General features: G+C 44.7%; 1 protein-coding gene across 1 annotated transcript in view; it reads right to left on the reverse strand.

The window, feature by feature from the left end:
• The window catches only part of LOC135056040 (myosin-16-like), a 580,471-nt gene that overhangs the window by 266,476 nt on the left and 294,996 nt on the right, over window positions 1-18,999 (reverse strand). The window lies entirely within an intron of this gene.

Genomic DNA, 18,999 nt, shown 5'->3' on the forward strand with positions numbered 1-18,999 from the left:
AGCCGCCGGACACTGCCAGGGGAGAGCCGCACAGCGGAGAGCTGCCTGTCAGCGGGAGGGGGGGACTGAGCCGGCGGAGGATGACAGGGGAGAGCAGCAGTTACTGCAGACCCACCGCTGCTCCCGTCCCAACATCCGCCTCTCACCGCGTCTGAGTGATTGGACAGCGGATCCAGTCCAATCACAGGTGCCTCGCTGACATGGGGGTGGTGTCCCAGTCAGTGAGGCACTTTTTTCAGTGCCGCTTTCTCCATATTCTTCAATGGGCTTTTACAGCCCAGTGCTAGGCTCCGCCCCCCACTCTGTCCCCGTACCTATTATGTATGGGAGGCCCTGCTATCAGTGCCCCCAAAGTCATTTCACACAAAAAAAAATCCATTACATCAAGAAGATACTTATGACATATATGTCATAAGTATCTTCTATGTATTATTTTACTAATTAAACACAGGGGAGGCACTGCCTCCCCTGACTGCACGTCCCTGTATAATCCTCTATTTGGAAAACTTGGAAGTGTTATACAGTATAGATGAGTTATGTTTTGCTGGAAATGCGCCGAGTTTTGCAGTAGACAAGTGCTATTCGCAATGGAGTGCAAATCTGGCGGTCAGTGGCAAACGCAGGATTTGCATGGGGGAGTTTCCAGAACTGGGTGGAGCCAATCACGGGGGTGGGGACTGAGGTTACCCAGTATATGCTGGGTCCGTAAAACTAGTGTGTCTCTGTGTGTGTGTGTATTATATATATATATATATATATACACACATATACATGTCTACACGTATATATACCGTACATACACACATATATATATATATATATATATATATATATACACACTGCTAAAAAAATAAAGGGAACACTTAAATAACATAATGTAACTCCAAGTCAATCACACTTCTGTGAAATCAAACTGTCCGCTTAGGAAGCAACACTGATTGACAATCAATTTCACATGCTGTTGTGCAAATGGAATAGACAACAGGTGGGAATTATAGGCAATTAGCAAGACACCCCCAATAAAGGAGTTGTTCTGCAGGTGGTGACCACAGACCACTTCTCAGCTCCTATGCTTTCTGGCTGATGTTTTGGTCACTTTTGAAAGCTAGCAGTGCTTTCACTCTAGTGGTAGCATGAGACGGAGTCTACAACCCACACAAGTGGCTCAGGTAGTGCAGCTCATCCAGGATGGCACATCAATGCGAGCTGTAACAAGAAGGTTTGCTGTGTCTGTCAGCGTAGTGTCCAGAGCATGGAGGCGCTACCAGGAGACAGGTCAGTACATCAGGAGACGTGGAGGAGGCCGTATGAGGGCAACAACCCAGCAGCAGGAGACCGCTACCTCCGCCTTTGTGCAAGGAGGAACAGGAGGAGCACTGCCAGAGCCCTGCAAAATGACCTCCAGCAAGGCACAAATGTGCATGTGTCTACTCAAATGATCAGAAACAGACTCCATGAGGGTTGTGCTTACAGCCCAACACCGTGCAGGACGTTTGGCATTTGCCAGAGAACACCAAGATTGGCAACTTCACCACTGGCGCCCTGTGCTCTTCACAGATGAAAGCAGGTTCTCACTGAGCACATGTGACAGATGTGACAGAGTCTGGAGACGCCAAGGAGAACGTTCTGCTGCCTGCAACATCCTCCAGCATGACCGGTTTGGCAGTGGGTCAGTAATGGTGTGGGGTGGCATTTCTTTGGGGGGCCGCACAGCCCTCTATGTGCTCGCCAGAGGTAGCCTGACTGCCATTAGGTACCGAGATGAGATCCTCAGACCCCTTGTGAGACCATATGCTGGTGCGGTTGGCCCTGGGTTCCTCCTAATGCAAGACAATGCTAGACCTCATGTGGCTGGAGTGTGTCAGCAGTTCCTGCAAGACGAAGGCATTGATGCTATGGACTGGCCTGCCCATTCCCCAGACCTGAATCCAATTGAGCACATCTGGGACATCATGTCTCGCTCCATCCACCAACGCCACGTTGCACCACAAACTGTCCAGGAGTTGGCGGATGCTTTAGTCCAGGTCTGGGAGGAGATCCCTCAGGAGACCATCCACCACCTCATCAGGAGCATGCCCAGGCGTTGCAGGGAGGTCATACAGGCACGTGGAGGCTACACAAACTGAGCCTCATTTTGACTTGTTTTAAGGACATTACATCAAAGTTGGATCAGTTTGTAGTGTGTTTTTCCACTTTAATTTTGAGTGTGAATCCAAATCCAGACCTCCATGGGTTAATAAATTTGATTTTCATTGATAATTTTTGTGTGATTTTGTTGTCAGCACATTCAACTATGTAAAGAACAAAGTATTTAATAAGAATATTTTATTCATTCAGATCTAGGATGTGTTATTTTAGTGTTCCCTTTCATTTTTTGAGCAGTGTATATACATATACATACATACACACACACACACACATATACATAGCATATTAAACATGCATACATACATATATATATATATACATACATACATACAGTACACATATATATATACACGTGTGTGTGTGTGTGTGTGTGTGTGTGTGTTGATATGTATGTATACACAATGTGTTAGAGATGTGCACCGGAAATTTTTCGGGTTTATATTTTGGTTTTGGATTTGGTTCCACGGCCGTGTTTTGGATTCGGACGCGTTTTGGCAAAACCTCCCTGAAATTTTTTTGTCGGATTCGGGTGTGTTTTGGATTCGGGTGTTTTTTTTAAAAAAAACCCTCAAAAACAGCTTACATCATAGAATTTGGGGGTAATTTTGATCCTATAGTATTATTAACCTCAATAACCACAATTTCCACTCATTTCCACTCTATTCTGAACACCTCACAATACTATTTTTAGTCCTAAAATTTGCACAGAGGTCGCTGGATGACTAAGCAAAGCGACCCGAGAGGGCGGCACAAACACCTGGCACTGCAGTGTCAGACAGGATGGCACTTACAAACAATTGGCCCCAAACAGCACATGATGCAAAGAAAAGAGAAAAAGAGGTGCACTGTGGTCGCTGGACGGCTAAGCTAAGCTACACAAACACCTCAATATCACAGGAATTATTTGTTCTAATCAATGGTATTATTGGTCCAAATCACTGGAAGAAAATGACAAAATCACTGGAATTATTCGTTCTAATCAATGGTATTATTGGTCCAAATCACTGGAAGAAAATGACAAAATCACTGGAATTATTCGTTCTAATCAATGGTATTATTGGTCCAAATCACTGGAAGAAAATGACAAAATCACTGGAATTATTCGTAAACATTTGTAGAAAGTCTCTGCTTTCTGGTTACAGAAATGCTCAGATATTCCTGCAAATCCACAATCCCTTCCCAGAGGAAAAAGAAATTGAGAAACCGTTGTTTGAGAACGTTTGTTCTCTATCCCTTACAAACAGGGCCGGCTCTGTTTGTACAGTACAGTAGGCCATTGCTGTATCTTGCAGCTCTGTGTCACTGCAAGTATCCATTCCATATCTGTGCTGCATTATTGTGAGCAGTATGTAGTAGGACAGTGCAGCATTTTGGTGACCAGCAGTATACATAAATAGTACAGTACAGTAGGCCATTGCTGTATCTTGCAGCTCTGTGTCACTTCTAGTATCCTGATCAGTGCTTAATATCTGCTGCATTGTTGTGACCAGTATGTATACTGTACTGTGCGACGTGTGTTATACACCTGGTGATTATACATTTTATAATCTGTACTGAGCGATGTGTGAGATACACCTGGGGATTATGCACCCTATATACTGTACTGTGTGATGTGTGAGATACACCTGGGGATTATACATCCTATATTATTATTATTATTATCCTTTATTTATATGGCACCACAAGGGTTCTGCAGCACCCAAAACGTCAGTCTTCTTGGAAAGTGGTTTGTTCCTTTGTAAGGGAGAGAGAACAAACGTTCTCAAACAACGGTTTCTCAATTTCTTTTTCCTCTGGGAAGGGATTGTGGATTTGCAGGAATATCTGAGCATTTCTGTAATCAGAAAGCAGCGACTTTTTACAGATGTTTACGAATAATTCCAGTGATTTTGTCATTTTCTTCCAGTGATTTGGACCAATAAATAATACCATTGATTAGAACGAATAATTCCAGTGATTTTGTCATTTTCTTCCAGTGATTTGGACCAATAATACCATTGATTAGAACGAATAATTCCAGTGATTTTGTAATTTTCTTCCAGTGATTTGGACCAATAATACCATTGATTAGAACAAATAATTCCTGTGATATTGAGGTGTTTGTGTCGCTTAGCTTAGCCGTCCAGCGACTACAGTGCACCTCTTTTTCTCTTTTCTTTGCATCATGTGCTGTTTGGGGCCAATTTTTTTAAGTGCCATCCTGTCTGACACTGCAGTGCCACTCCTAGATGGGCCAGGTGTTTGTGCCGCCCTCTTGGGTCGCTTTGCTTAGTCATCCAGCGACCTCTGTGCAAATTTTAGGACGAAAAATAGTATTGTGAGGTGTGAGGTGTTCAGAATAGAGTGGAAATGAGTGGAAATTGTGGTTATTGAGGTTAATAATACTATAGGATCAAAATTACCCCCAAATTCTATGATGTAAGCTGTTTTTGAGGAGTTTTTGTAAAAAAACACCCGAATCCAAAACACACCCGAATCCGACAAAAAATTTTCAGGGAGGTTTTGCCAAAACGCGTCCGAATCCAAAACACGGCCGCGGAACCGAATCCAAAACCAAAACACAAAACCCGAAAAATTTCCGGTGCACATCTCTAGTTTATATGTATGCACATGTAAAGTAAAACTAAGTAAACTTTTATTAAGCACTCCACCAGGAAGAGAGCAGGCTGCAGAGGACGCTAGACAGTCAATAATACTCATGCAGCAAAAAAATATATATATATATATATTTTTTTTTTGGTGGAGGGGAGGGGGGGGGGGGGGGTTCTGGGTGCTCGGAACCCCCCCTCCCCCCCTGCGAGCGCCACTGCTGGCGGTATGATCGTTGAGCTTACCTTTTGTTTTGCTTTTTTTACACTGGTTCACACTGTTTTGTAAATTTGCAATTCATGAAATGTATTAGTGTACAACTACAGCAGGGATTAAATTAAATAATTCTGCTGTGTAATGTCGTCAGGGCTGTTTCTAGACAATTTGTCTCCCAGTGCGAACAGCAAAAAAATGACCTCCCCCCCACAATAGACATTGTAAAATGCGACCACCCCCTCCCCATATACATAGAAAACTCCTGGCAAGGGGGACGTCGTCTTGCTAAAATGGGTGTGACCTTACAGGAAAATACTACAAAACACCCCAGTTTTTAACCTTGCACCAACAGACCTCAACAGAAAAGAAAAAAATTCACCATATTCAGTGCCACACATTAATGCCCCGTGCGCTATATTATGCCCCCTGTCCCATATTATGCCACATACCGCAATGCCCGTGATACATTTTGCCCTACAGTAAGGCTTCTAATTACTTTTAAATTACCTGCTCGTTCATGCTCTAGGTTCCACGCTCATTGCCAGGGGTGCCTTGCTCTCTGCCAGGGGTTTCATGCTCTGGCTTTGGGTGTCATGCTCATTCCCAGGGGTGTGTAATGCTCGTTGCCAGGGGTTTCATGCTCTTTGCCATGGGTTTCATGCTCTGGCTCTGGGTGTCATGCCCTGTTGCCAGGGGATTCATGCTCTGGGTGTCATGCTCATTCCCAGGGGATGTGTAATGCTCGTAGCAAGGGGTAATGCTCGTTCCCAGGGGATGTGTAATGCTCACTGCCAGGGGTAATGCTCGTTGCCAGGGGTGTATACGCGCTGGTGTCTTATCATGGGGATCACTGCCAACATTACGGCTACTGCTTTCTCTGGTAACATAGCCGCTTACTCTCTACTACATTCCGTCACTGCTATTACTACTGACAACTGCAGTTATCCTCATTAAACATCCAAGCATGCTTAAGGATAAACTGTCTGGCCTAACCCACATTCTGCTGGTGCCTATACTTGTGTTCTTGTGCTCCTGCACCATCTTAACTGTGTGTGACTGTGATGTACTGCTCAGACATGCAGCACATTTTCCTCCAGGGAAGTCTTATCACGGGGATCACTGCCAACATTATGGCTACTGCTACTGCTGCCTCTGGTAACATAGCCGATTACTCTGTACTACATTCTGTTACTGCTGACAACTGCAGTTATCCTCAATAAACATCCAAGCATGCTTAAGGATAAACTGTCTGGCCTAACCCACATTCTGATGGTGCCTATTCTTGGATTCCCGAGGGTGACACTGGAGGTGATTCAGTAGTGTGTGCAGGAAGCTGCTGTAGGTGGGTGTAAGCAGCTCTTGTGCATGATGTTATACTGGAGCGGGAGAGCTAAGTACAAGGTTTGTGTAGTGGGGCAGAACTGACTACTGCAGATTCAGGATAAGAACTGGCGGGGGAGTTCACTGGAATCAGGCTGAAGCGGGTTATACTTCTGGACTGAACTGAAACCAACTGGAATGGAACTAGAGTCAGGCTGGAACTGACAATTGCTTTTGTACCAGACTGAAACTGGCTGGAATGCTACTGAAGTCAGGTTTGAACTGACATTGCTTCTGGACCATGCTGGAATGGAACTGAAGTCAGATTGGAACTGACAATTGTTTTTGGTCTGGACTGGAACCAACTGTAAAGGAACTGAAGTCAGACTTGAACTGACAACTGCTGATGGACCAGACTGGAACCAGCTGGAATGGAACTGAAGTCAGGCTGCAACTGAGAATTGCCTCTGGACCGGACTGGAACTGGCTGGAATGGAACTGAAGTCAGGCTGGAACTGACAATTGCTTCAGAACCAGACTGGAACCGGGTGTGGTATTGAAAGTCGACAGTAACTAAGTCGACAATGTCTAGGTCGACCACTATTGGTCGACAGTAACTAGGTCGACAGGGTGTCTAGGTCGACAGGGTCTTTAGGTCGACATGTTATAGGTCGACAGGTCAAAAGGTCGACATGAGTTTTTAATGTTATTTTGGCGTCGTTTTCTTCGTAGAGTGACCGGGAACCCCAATTAGTGCACCGCGTCCCCTCGCATGGCTCGCTTCGCTCGCCATGCTTCGGGCATAGTGCCTTCGCTCCGCTACCGCTTCGCTTGGCACAGATTACCGTTCCAATCGTAGTCCACGTGGATCGTTAAGTATGAAAAGGTTAAAAAAAGAAAAAAATTGTGAAAAACTCATGTCGACCTTTTGACCTGTCGACCTAGAACATGTCGACCTAAAGACCCTGTCGACCTAGACACCCTGTCGACCTAGTTACTGTCGACCAATAGTGGTCGACCTAGACATTGTCGACCTAGTTACTGTCGACTTTCAGTCCGGATCCCACTGGAACCAGCTGGAATGAATAGCAGGATACAGGGAGCCAGCTGTGATCACTGAGTGCTGTCACTAGTTCAAATAGCTGCATATGACAGGAACTGAAGCACAGGAAATACAGGCTGTTACTGGATCAGGCTGGAACCTGTAGTTCTCCAGTGCAACAAGACAGATCTTCTGGGAACAGGATCTGAACACAGGAGTCTGGAGCATAGGGACACAGCTGATGTAGCAACATTGCTCTGGTGAATTGCTAGAGAACTAGCAAGTCCTTTTATACCTCCTGCTGCGCTGTGACTGATGGGGAGAATCAACTGACCGATAAAGGACTTATCATTGGATAAACAGAAGTCAGTTGACCACAGGCAACATGACGGCACGCAGCAACCGGAGGTGGTGGGAAAGGGTGCATGCCAGAAGGAATGGGGTACACTGATGGCAGCAGCAGGAACCGTGAGAGCGGCAGCGGAATTGCCCGCAAACACCTGGCCCATCTAGGAGTGGCACTGCAGTGTCAATCAAGACAGGATGGCCCTTCCAAAAAATACTCCCCAAACAGCACATGATGCAAAGAAAAAAAGAGGCGCACCAAGGTGGCTGTGTGACTAAGCTAAGCGACACAAGTGGCCGACACAAACACCTGGCCCATCTAGGAGTGGCACTGCAGTGTCAATCAAGACAGGATGGCCCTTCCAAAAAATACTCCCCAAACAGCACATGATGCAAAGAAAAAAAGAGGCGCACCAAGGTGGCTGTGTGACTAAGCTAAGCGACACAAGTGGCCGACACAAACACCTGGCCCATCTAGAAGTGGCACTGCAGTGTCAATCAAGACAGGATGGCCCTTCCAAAAAATACTCCCCAAACAGCACATGATGCAAAGAAAAAAAGAGGCGCACCAAGGTGGCTGTGTGACTAAGCTAAGCGACACAAGTGGCCGACACAAACACCTGGCCCATCTAGGAGTGGCACTGCAGTGTCAATCAAGACAGGATGGCCCTTCCAAAAAATACTCCCCAAACAGCACATGATGCAAAGAAAAAAAGAGGCGCACCAAGGTCGCTGTGTGACTAAGCTAAGCGACCCAAGTGGCCGACACAAACACCTGGCCCATCTAGGAGTGGCACTGCAGTGTCAATCAAGACAGGATGGCCCTTCCAAAAAATTGTCCCCAAACAGCACATGATGCCAAGAAAAATGAAAGAAAAAAGAGGTGCAAGATGGAATTGTCCTAGGGCCCTCCCACCCACCCTTATGTTGTATAAACAGGACATGCACACTTTAACGAACCCATCATTTCAGCGACAGGGTCTGCCACACGACTGTGACTGAAATGACTGGTTGGTTTGGGCCCCCACCAAAAAAGAAGCAATCAATCTCTCCTTGCACAAACTGGCTCTACAGAGGCAAGATGTCCACCTCATCATCATCCTCCGATTCCTTACCCCTTTCACTGTGTACATCCCCCTCCTCACAGATTATTAATTCATCCCCACTGGAATCCACCATCTCAGGTCCCGGTGTACTTTCTGGAGGCAATTGCTGCTGGTGAATGTCTCCACGGAGGAATTGATTATAATTAATTTTGATGAACATCATCTTCTCCACATTTTCTGGAAGTAACCTCGTACGCCGATTGCTGACAAGGTGAGCGGCTGCACTTAACACTCTTTCGGAGTACATACTGGAGGGAGGGCAACTTAGGTAGAATAAAGCCAGTTTGTGCAACGGCCTCCAAATTGCCTCTTTTTCCTGCCAGTATACGTACGGACTGTCTGACATGCCTACTTGGATGCGGTCACTCATATAATCCTCCACCATTCTTTCAATGGTGAGAGAATCATATGCAGTGACAGTAGACGACATGTCAGTAATCGTTGGCAGGTCCTTCAGTCCGGACCAGATGTCAGCACTCGCTCCAGACTGCCCTGCATCACCGCCAGCGGGTGGGCTCGTAATTCTTAGCCTTTTCCTCGCACCCCCAGTTGCGGGAGAATTTGAAGGAGTAGATGGTGACGGGTCACGTTCCGCTTGACTTGACAATTTTCTCACCAGCAGGTCTTTGAATCTCTGCAGACTTGTGTCTGCCGGAAAGAGAGATCCAACGTAGGTTTTAAATCTAGGATCGAGCACGGTGGCCAAAATGTAGTGCTCTGATTTCAACAGATTGACCACCCGTGAATCCTGGTTAAGCGAATTAAGGGCTCCATCCACAAGTTCCACATGCCTAGCGGAATCGCTCTGTTTTAGCTCCTCCTTCAATGTCTCCAGCTTCTTCTGCAAAAGCCTGATGAGGGGAATGACCTGACTCAGGCTGGCAGTGTCTGAACTGACTTCACGTGTGGCAAGTTCAAAGGGTTGCAGAACCTTGCACAACGTTGAAATCATTCTCCACTGCGCTTGAGTCAGGTGCATTCCACCTACTTTGCCTATATCGTGGCCAGATGTATAGGCTTGAATGGCCTTTTGCTGCTCCTCCATCCTCTGAAGCATATAGAGGGTTGAATTCCACCTCGTTACCACCTCTTGCTTCAGATGATGGCAGGGCAGGTTCAGGAATGTTTGGTGGTGCTCCAGTCTTCGGTACGCGGTGCCTGAACGCCGAAAGTGGCCCGCAATTCTTCGGGCCACCGACAGCATCTCTTGCACGCCCCTGTCGTTTTTTAAATAATTCTGCACCACCAAATTCAAGGTATGTGCAAAACATGGGACGTGATGGAATTTGCCCAGATGTAATGCACGCACAATATTGCTGGCGTTGTCCGATGTCACAAATCCCCAGGAGAGTCCCATTGGGGTAAGCCATTCTGCGATGATCTTCCTCAGTTGCCGTAAGAGGTTTTCAGCTGTGTGGCTATTCTGAAAAGCGGTGATACAAAGCGTAGCCTGCATAGGAATGAGTTGGCGTTTGCGAGATGCTGCTACTGGTGCCGCCGCTGCTGTTCTTGCTGCGGGAGGCAATACATCTACCCAGTGGGCTGTCACAGTCATATAGTCCTGAGTTTGCCCTGCTCCACTTGTCCACATGTCCGTGGTTAAGTGGACATTGGGTACAACTGCATTTTTTAGGACACTGGTGAGTCTTTTTCTGAGGTCTGTGTACATTTTCGGTATCGCCTGCCTAGAGAAATGGAACCTAGATGGTATTTGGTACCGGGGACACAGTACCTCAATCAAGTCTCTAGTTGGCTCTGAATTAACGATGGATACCGGAACCACGTTTCTCACCGCCCAGGCTGCCAAGGCTTCAGTTATCCGCTTTGCAGCAGGATGACTGCTGTGATATTTCATCTTCCTCGCAAAGGACTGTTGGACAGTCAATTGCTTACTGGAAGTAGTACAAGTGGTCTTCCGACTTCCCCTCTGGGATGACGATCGACTCCCAGCAGCAACAACAGCAGCGCCAGCAGCAGTAGGCGTTACACTCAAGGATGCATCGGAGGAATCCCAGGCAGGAGAGGACTCGTCAGACTTGCCAGTGACATGGCCTGCAGGACTATTGGCTTTCCTGGGTAAGGAGGAAATTGACACTGAGGGAGTTGGTGGTGTGGTTTGCAGGAGCTTGGTTACAAGAGGAAGGGATTTAGTGGTCAGTGGACTGCTTCCGCTGTCACCCAAAGTTTTTGAACTTGTCACTGACTTATGATGAATGCGCTGCAGGTGACGTATAAGGGAGGATGTTCCGAGGTGGTTAACGTCCTTACCCCTACTTATTACAGCTTGACAAAGGTAACACACGGCTTGACACCTGTTGTCCGCATTTGTGTTGAAATAATTCCACACCGAAGAGCTGATTTTTTTTGTATTTTGACCAGGCATGTCAAGGGCCATATTCCTCCCACAGACAACAGGTGTCTCCCCGGGTGCCTGACTTAAACAAACCACCCCACCATCAGAATCCTCCTTGTCAATTTCCTCCCCAGCGCCAGCAACACCCATATTCTCATCCTGGTGTACTTCAACAGTGACATCTTCAATTTGACTATCAGGAACTGGACTGCGGGTGCTCCTTCCAGCACTTGCAGGGGGCGTGCAAATGGTGGAAGGCACAAGCTCTTCCCGTCCAGTGTTGGGAAGGTCAGGCATCGCAACCGACACAATTGGACTCTCCTTGGGGATTTGTGATTTTGAAAAACGCACAGTTCTTTGTAGTCTTTTCTTTTTTCTAGCGAGAGGATGAGTGCTTCCATCCTCATTTGAAGCTGAACCACTAGCCATGAACATAGGCCAGGGCCTCAGCCGTTCCTTGCCACTCCGTGTCGTAAATGGCATATTGGCAAGTTTACGCTTCTCCTCAGACGCTTTTAATTTTGATTTTTGGGTCATTTTACTGAACTTTTGTGTTTTGGATTTTACATGCTCTCTACTATGACATTGGGCATCGGCCTTGGCAGACGACGTTGATGGCATTTCATCGTCTCGGCCGTGACTAGTGGCAGCAGCTTCAGCACGAGGTGGAAGTGGATCTTGACCTTTCCCTTTAACCTCCACATTTTTGTTCTCCATTTTTTAATGTGTGGAATTATATGCCAGTATCAATAGCAATGGCCTACTACTATATTTACTGCGCACAACTAAAAGGCCCCACAGGTATACAATGTAGATGGATGGATACTAGTATACTTAATGGATGACGAGTGACGACACAGAGGTAGGTACACAGCAGTGGCCTACCGTACTGCTATATACAGTATACTGGACCTGGTGGACACTGTCAGCGAACTGCTAAACTAGTCTAAAAAAAAGGCACCACAGGTATACAATGTAGATGGATGGATACTAGTATACTTTATGGATGACGAGTGATGACACAGAGGTAGGTACACAGCAGTGGCCTACCGTACTGCTATATACAGTATACTGGACCTGGTGGACACTGTCAGCGAACTGCTAAACTGGTCTAAAAAAAAGGCACCACAGGTATACAATGTAGATGGATGGATACTAGTATACTTTATGGATGACGAGTGATGACACAGAGGTAGGTACACAGCAGTGGCCTACCGTACTGCTATATACAGTATACTGGACCTGGTGGACACTGTCAGCAAACTGCTAAACTAGTCTAAAAAAAAGGCACCACAGGTATACAATGTAGATGGATGGATACTAGTATACTTTATGGATGACGAGTGACGACACAGAGGTAGGTACACAGCAGTGGCCTACCGTACTGCTATATACAGTATACCGGACCTGGTGGACACTGTCAGCGAACTGCTAAACTAGTCTAAAAAAAAGGCACCACAGGTATACAATGTAGATGGATGGATACTAGTATACTTTATGGATGACGAGTGACGACACAGAGGTAGGTACACAGCAGTGGCCTACCGTACTGCTATATACAGTATACTGGACCTGGTGGACACTGTCAGCAAACTGCTAAACTAGTCTAAAAAAAAGGCACCACAGGTATACAATGTAGATGGATGGATACTAGTATACTTTATGGATGACGAGTGACGACACAGAGGTAGGTACACAGCAGTGGCCTACCGTACTGCTATATACAGTATACTGGACCTGGTGGACACTGTCAGCGAACTGCTAAACTAGTCTAAAAAAAAGGCACCACAGGTATACAATGTAGATGGATGGATACTAGTATACTTTATGGATTACGAGTGATGACACAGAGGTAGGTACACAGAAGTGGCCTACCGTACTGCTATATACAGTATACTGGACCTGGTGGACACTGTCAGCGAACTGCTAAACTGGTCTAAAAAAAAGGCACCACAGGTATACAATGTAGATGGATGGATACTAGTATACTTTATGGATGACGAGTGATGACACAGAGGTAGGTACACAGCAGTGGCCTACCGTACTGCTATATACAGTATACTGGACCTGGTGGACACTGTCAGCAAACTGCTAAACTAGTCTAAAAAAAAGGCACCACAGGTATACAATGTAGATGGATGGATAGTATACTTAATGGATGACGAGTGACGACACAGAGGTAGGTACAGCAGTGGCCTACCGTACTGCTATATATAGTATACTGGACCTGGTGGACACTGTCAGCAAACTGCTAAACTAAAATGCACCACAGGTATAGGAATGTAGATGGATAGTATACTTAATGGATGACGACACAGAGGTAGGTACAGCAGTGCACTCTGCACTGTACTCCTCCTATATATAATATTAATTATACTGGTGGTCCCCAGTCCCCACAATAAAGCAGCACACTGTGAGCACAGATATGGAGTGTTTTTCAGGCAGACAAACGTATACTGGTGGTCACTGTCAGCAAACTCTGCACTGTACTCCTGCTATAGCTGCTCCCCCCCAGTCCCCACAATTAAGCAGTGTGAGCACTCAGCACAGATATATCATGCAGCACACTGAGCACAGATATGGTATGGAGCGTTTTTTTCAGGCAGAGAACGGATAAAAAAAACTAAACTCTGCACTGTACTCCTCCTAACAGCTGCTCCCCAATCCTCCCCACAATTATAGTAATAAACAAGCACAAGCAATCAAATCAACTGTCTTCTGACTTCTACTAAAGGGAGAGGACGCCAGCCACATCCTCTCCCTATCATCTCCAATGCACGTGTGAAAATGGCGGCGACGCGCGGCTGCTTATAGAATCCGAATCTCGCGAGAATCCGACAGCGGGATAATGACGTTCGGGCACGCTCGGGTTAGCCGAGCAAGGCGGGAGGATCCGAGTCTGCTCGGACCCGTGTAAAAAAGGTAAAGCTCGGGGGGGTTCGGTTTCTCGGAAACCGAACCCGCTCATCACTACTTTACACACAAAAATACGGTATTTATAATAGTCGAGCAAACTAATAGAAGTAGGCAAACTAGAAGGACGTGTGAAAAACAGTGTTGTAAGTAAGGTAATGTCCAGCATAGCAGGAATTAAGTATTCGGGTGGAAGACACGTCAGCAAGGTCACATGCAAAGGTTATCTGAAACAACTGTAGAAGCATGTCCTGCGATCCAGAGTTCACATAGTCCTCCCCTCTTTAGTACTGTCATGTAACGTAAAACATTTGTATTACCTATACAGGCTGCTGTGCTTAATGCATAATCTTTGTTTCTCTGACATGCTGTGCCATATTTATAATGGGTGCACTGCAGACTGTGCCTACAGATGTTCCACTCTCTTTAATCTGCTAGAGGCACCATCTTCCAAGTCAGTGTGCTGGCTCTGTGTCTTTGTGCCAGAGTCTATTATGCATCAACAGGTCTCCGGGAACATGGCACCTGTGCTATATTCCCAGAGATTTCTCTACTGCTCATGTGCAAATCTCCAGGAAAATGGGAACTGCACCATTTTCCCAGAGATTTCTCTGCAGCGCCAGCTAACGTGGGACTCTGGAGAAGTAAGTATAATTATATGGGTGCAGGGTGTGTGCGTGAGCCTCCCTGAACCCGGGGTTACTGGTGTACCACACACCCTGCACCCATTATAAATATGCCAATGTCCCGAATTATATCTTCAGAAAAATGTTGGTTGCATTAGCAAATCTCTGACACTGTGCCAGAGACCCTGCTATCTTAAATATTATGCGGAAGATGGCGCCATGAACATAGCCATTGCGTCCACCCCTATTTCTGACCCTGTTATGTGCTTATTAACTGATATGCTTCCATTACACAATGGAAGTGTACTTTGATGGACAACAATTTGAACGGCATGTACAGGAGATATGAGCACAGTGTTTAGCATGGTCACTGCAAATGTGGATTTTGGTTACCAAATTAAGTGTATGCTCACAATTTCCTGTTAAGCCACAACCCGTTCTTATCCGTGAGAGTACGTGTTTTATAGCTTTGTTATGCATCCTTGCTCTGACGTCATTACACAGTATAAACCTGTATTTGTACATTCATAACAATGTCTCAAGTATGTTTACTAATTGTCTGCCAAGTAACCCAAGCATGCTATTAAACTGAATTCATCTGGAAAATATTCTTCTATGAAATAGATCTAAGTCTTGGTATGGTATACAACGCAGAACTGAACAAAGATCAAAGCCTGGGATGAAAGGAAAAAAATAATTTGCAACCACAAAGATTCTATGTGGCTAATAGCAAACTGGGAATTTCAATTTCATGTTGCTCTGACTGAGCTTTTGCCGAGAAAGCCTTCTCAGAATGAGTTATAAGAAGACTACGTTTAGCATTTGCCATCTTGTTTCATACAAAACATCCCCCTGAGTCCCTGAATTGTACAGTATATTATTTTGCATTAAGAATATGAAATAGGAGCTACAATATATATACAGAGGGCCTGATTCAGAGCTGTACGCAATGCCGATTTACTACGCAGTAGTGGGATGTTTTGCCACTGCGCATTTGCCACACTGCGCGTGTGCCACAATGGTCTTGCTATTGCGGTCGCAGAAAAAATGTATTCTTAATTGATTAACAGTCAAGGACCATTTGGGGGAGGTAACGGGGAGTGGCAGCAAATATGCAGGCAAGTCGCAATCATTTTGGGGGCGTGTTTGAGGCTGCAACTGTGATTCCATGTGCAGATGCAATGTTTCTACCATCTTATACCTGTGGCCATGCTGCACGCCCGGTGGGCGTCTCAATACAAATCCAGGCAGCTGCGACACTAGAATATTGTCACACAGTCACTGCATCCAAATTCTACATTGCAGAACCCAGGACTCAGTCAGCAAGCATTAGGATTCAATCTCTTTCTAAGCCAGCTCTCAGACTCTCATTGTCTAGTTTCACAGAAGTCTGGGGGCGGGTTTAGGAGAGTAAAGCCTAATGCTGAATCCGGGGCTCTACACGGCGGCTGTGATACACAGCGCCGCTGCCGAGCCCGGATTCACTGCCAGTACATATATTACATACATCTTCACATGTATGTTTATATGTGCCTAATGAATCTATACTTACTGTACAGTACCTACTTTCTTAAGATGACTTCAGGAAAGTCCAGATAGTAGGTGTGAGGGTGACATGCAGTAAATAGCAGCCATCTGTGGTTTAATGATGGAGCTGATGATGGAGCATTACACCACAGGTGAACAGATGACATGATTTACAGTGAGTTGTGTCTTCATGACCCAGCTATGCCCACCTTCATTTACACTTATAAATTGTGTAACATGTATACAATAGTCTTCACATAGAAGTAAAGGGAAAATGGGACTATAAGTCTTACCTGGGGCACACTTTGTTCAAAAAATACAAATATAAAATATAACTTTTAATAATACTAGTTAAAAATCCATCACTTCACAATGCGACATGGAGACAAATTCTGTTCAATACAGAGGCAGAACTCTGGAAGGCTCCTGCTCTGAAGGGGGGCACCTCTCCTCCCATTCTGTGACACCATTGAATTAAGTTAATTGATAGCTGTCGCTGTCTTTTCAGTGGCCGACTTCCTCACTGGTCCCTGCACCTTACAAACCACACCCTCTTTATTATACTGAATATACACATTTTACAAGTATCACACCCAGGATTAGAAACCACAACCTATTACACTGGAAGCAGACACCTTACTGATGAGGCTGTTTGCTCTTGTATAGGAAATATGAGAATTCTAACTATATGAAGTTACTTCTCTGACAATTACACGTAACTTCATATAGTTAGAATTCTCATGCTTCCTCTACAGGAGCAAATAACTCCATTAGTAAAGTGTATAATGTCTGCTGTCAGTGTAACAGGTCATGGGTTCTAATCCTGGGTATGACTGCAAAGAAATGTGTGATTTAAAATAAAAGACAATTAAATGTATAAATACAGTATATACATTTTTTTCAGAACACTACACACAAACACACACACACACACACACACACACACACACACACACACACACACACACACACACACACACATATACGCACACATACATACATACATACATACATACATATATTTATCTTAATATAGGAAATAGGGGGGCACCAATATTTATCTTGCCTCCGGGCAACTGTGATGAACTTACGCCACTGGTTCAATAAGATACGCAGAATAACATAAAGCAGACTAGTAATTCACTTTGGGGTATACTCTCTCACCAACAAAGCAATGAGGGTAGAGTCATGAGTTTACTTCCCATGGGGCATTAATGTATGGCCACCACACACTCTCTGAATATTCATGCACAATTTAAGTATACAGTTTTAACAAAAAAGGACTGTATTGTAGTATTAAAAAGTTGTAATATTGGTGCAATGATACAGTTTGTGCATAACGTCAACTTATCACCAACACATACCCAAAAACGGGCACAATACAAGCAAGGTGTAACTATTGTAGAATGCAAACATAGGTGTTAACGGATATTCTTTCTGTATGAAATTAATATATCTCTCCTCCACACACAGCCGTATATAAAGAAAAATTGCCCTTTTTGTGGAATTTTGTATATCCACTTTGCGAAGCCTAATATCCTTTTCTGTATGGGATCTATATCTAGCCTCCAAAGGGAGGAGGAGACCATGTAGAAGTAAAAAATATAGTCCGTGTAGAGTTTGTACATATCCACTCCGTGGGTTAGTGAGATATTGCACCAAAGTGCGCCACACATTTGACAATGCTAAAACCTAATGTATTCATAATGCAGACTCATCATCATAGATCCTGTGTTGGTATTTCATATACAGGAACAGCACAGGAGTTTGGCCTTTGTTTTTTGACAAGGGAGTCTTCAAGGCTTTGTGATTACCATTGGCATTCATCCCTTGTACAAAAGCATACCTCGTGGAAATTCAACAAGGAAAGCACAAGCTAACTTTTATGGTGTTGGATAACCGATATTCTAAAAACAAAAATTAAGGTTGAATGGTGAGATACGGAGAAGCCTAATCTCTCAAAAGTTATTAAAAGAAGGTAATTGACCTCAGAGAGTTCTTATTATTATGGTATTCTGATACTGCATATTTTCACTATATTCTGCAGCATTACTAGTCTGCTTTATGTTATTCTGCGTATTTTATTGGACAGAATTTGTCTCCATGTCACATTGTGAAGTGAGAGATTTTTAACTAGTACTATTAAAAGTTATATTTTATATTTGTATTTTTTTGAACAAAGTGTGCCCTACGTAAGACTTATAGTCCCCTTTTCCCTTTACTTCTATGTAAAGACTTTTGTATACAGTTTGATGAACTATTTTTTCTAGGAGCACCACCGACCTAGGGGTAAATTTACTAAGATGGGAGTTCTATTCAAGATGGGATGTTGCCCATAGCAACCAATCAGATTCCAGTTAATATCTTCTAGAAGGTGCTAGATAACTGAGACGTAGAATCTAATTGGTTGCTATGGGCAACATCCCATCTTAAATAGAACTCCCATCTTTAAATTTACCCCCCAGTGCCAATAAGTATCTGACTTGAATAGCCCTTATGTTGGTTTACAACTACATTTTTTTAAATTAGCTGTGTGAACTATACACAGGTCTCGTGCAGTTTCAAAACCGTTTTTGTACTATAGCAAATTGTGTAACATACCTGAGGCAATAAAACATACCAGCATTTCCTTCCTAAGGACCTAATTCAAGGATGATTGCAAAAGCAAAATCTTCCTCTAATGGGCAAAACCATGTGAACTGCAGGTGGGGCAGATGTAACATGTGCAGAGAGAGTTAGATTTGGGTGGGGTGTGTTCAAACTGAAATCTAAATTGCAGTGTAAAAATTAAGCAGCCAGGTTCCGTGTTCCTGT

Source organism: Pseudophryne corroboree, chromosome 3, assembly GCF_028390025.1.
Source record: "Pseudophryne corroboree isolate aPseCor3 chromosome 3, aPseCor3.hap2, whole genome shotgun sequence".
NCBI lineage: Eukaryota > Metazoa > Chordata > Amphibia > Anura > Myobatrachidae > Pseudophryne > Pseudophryne corroboree.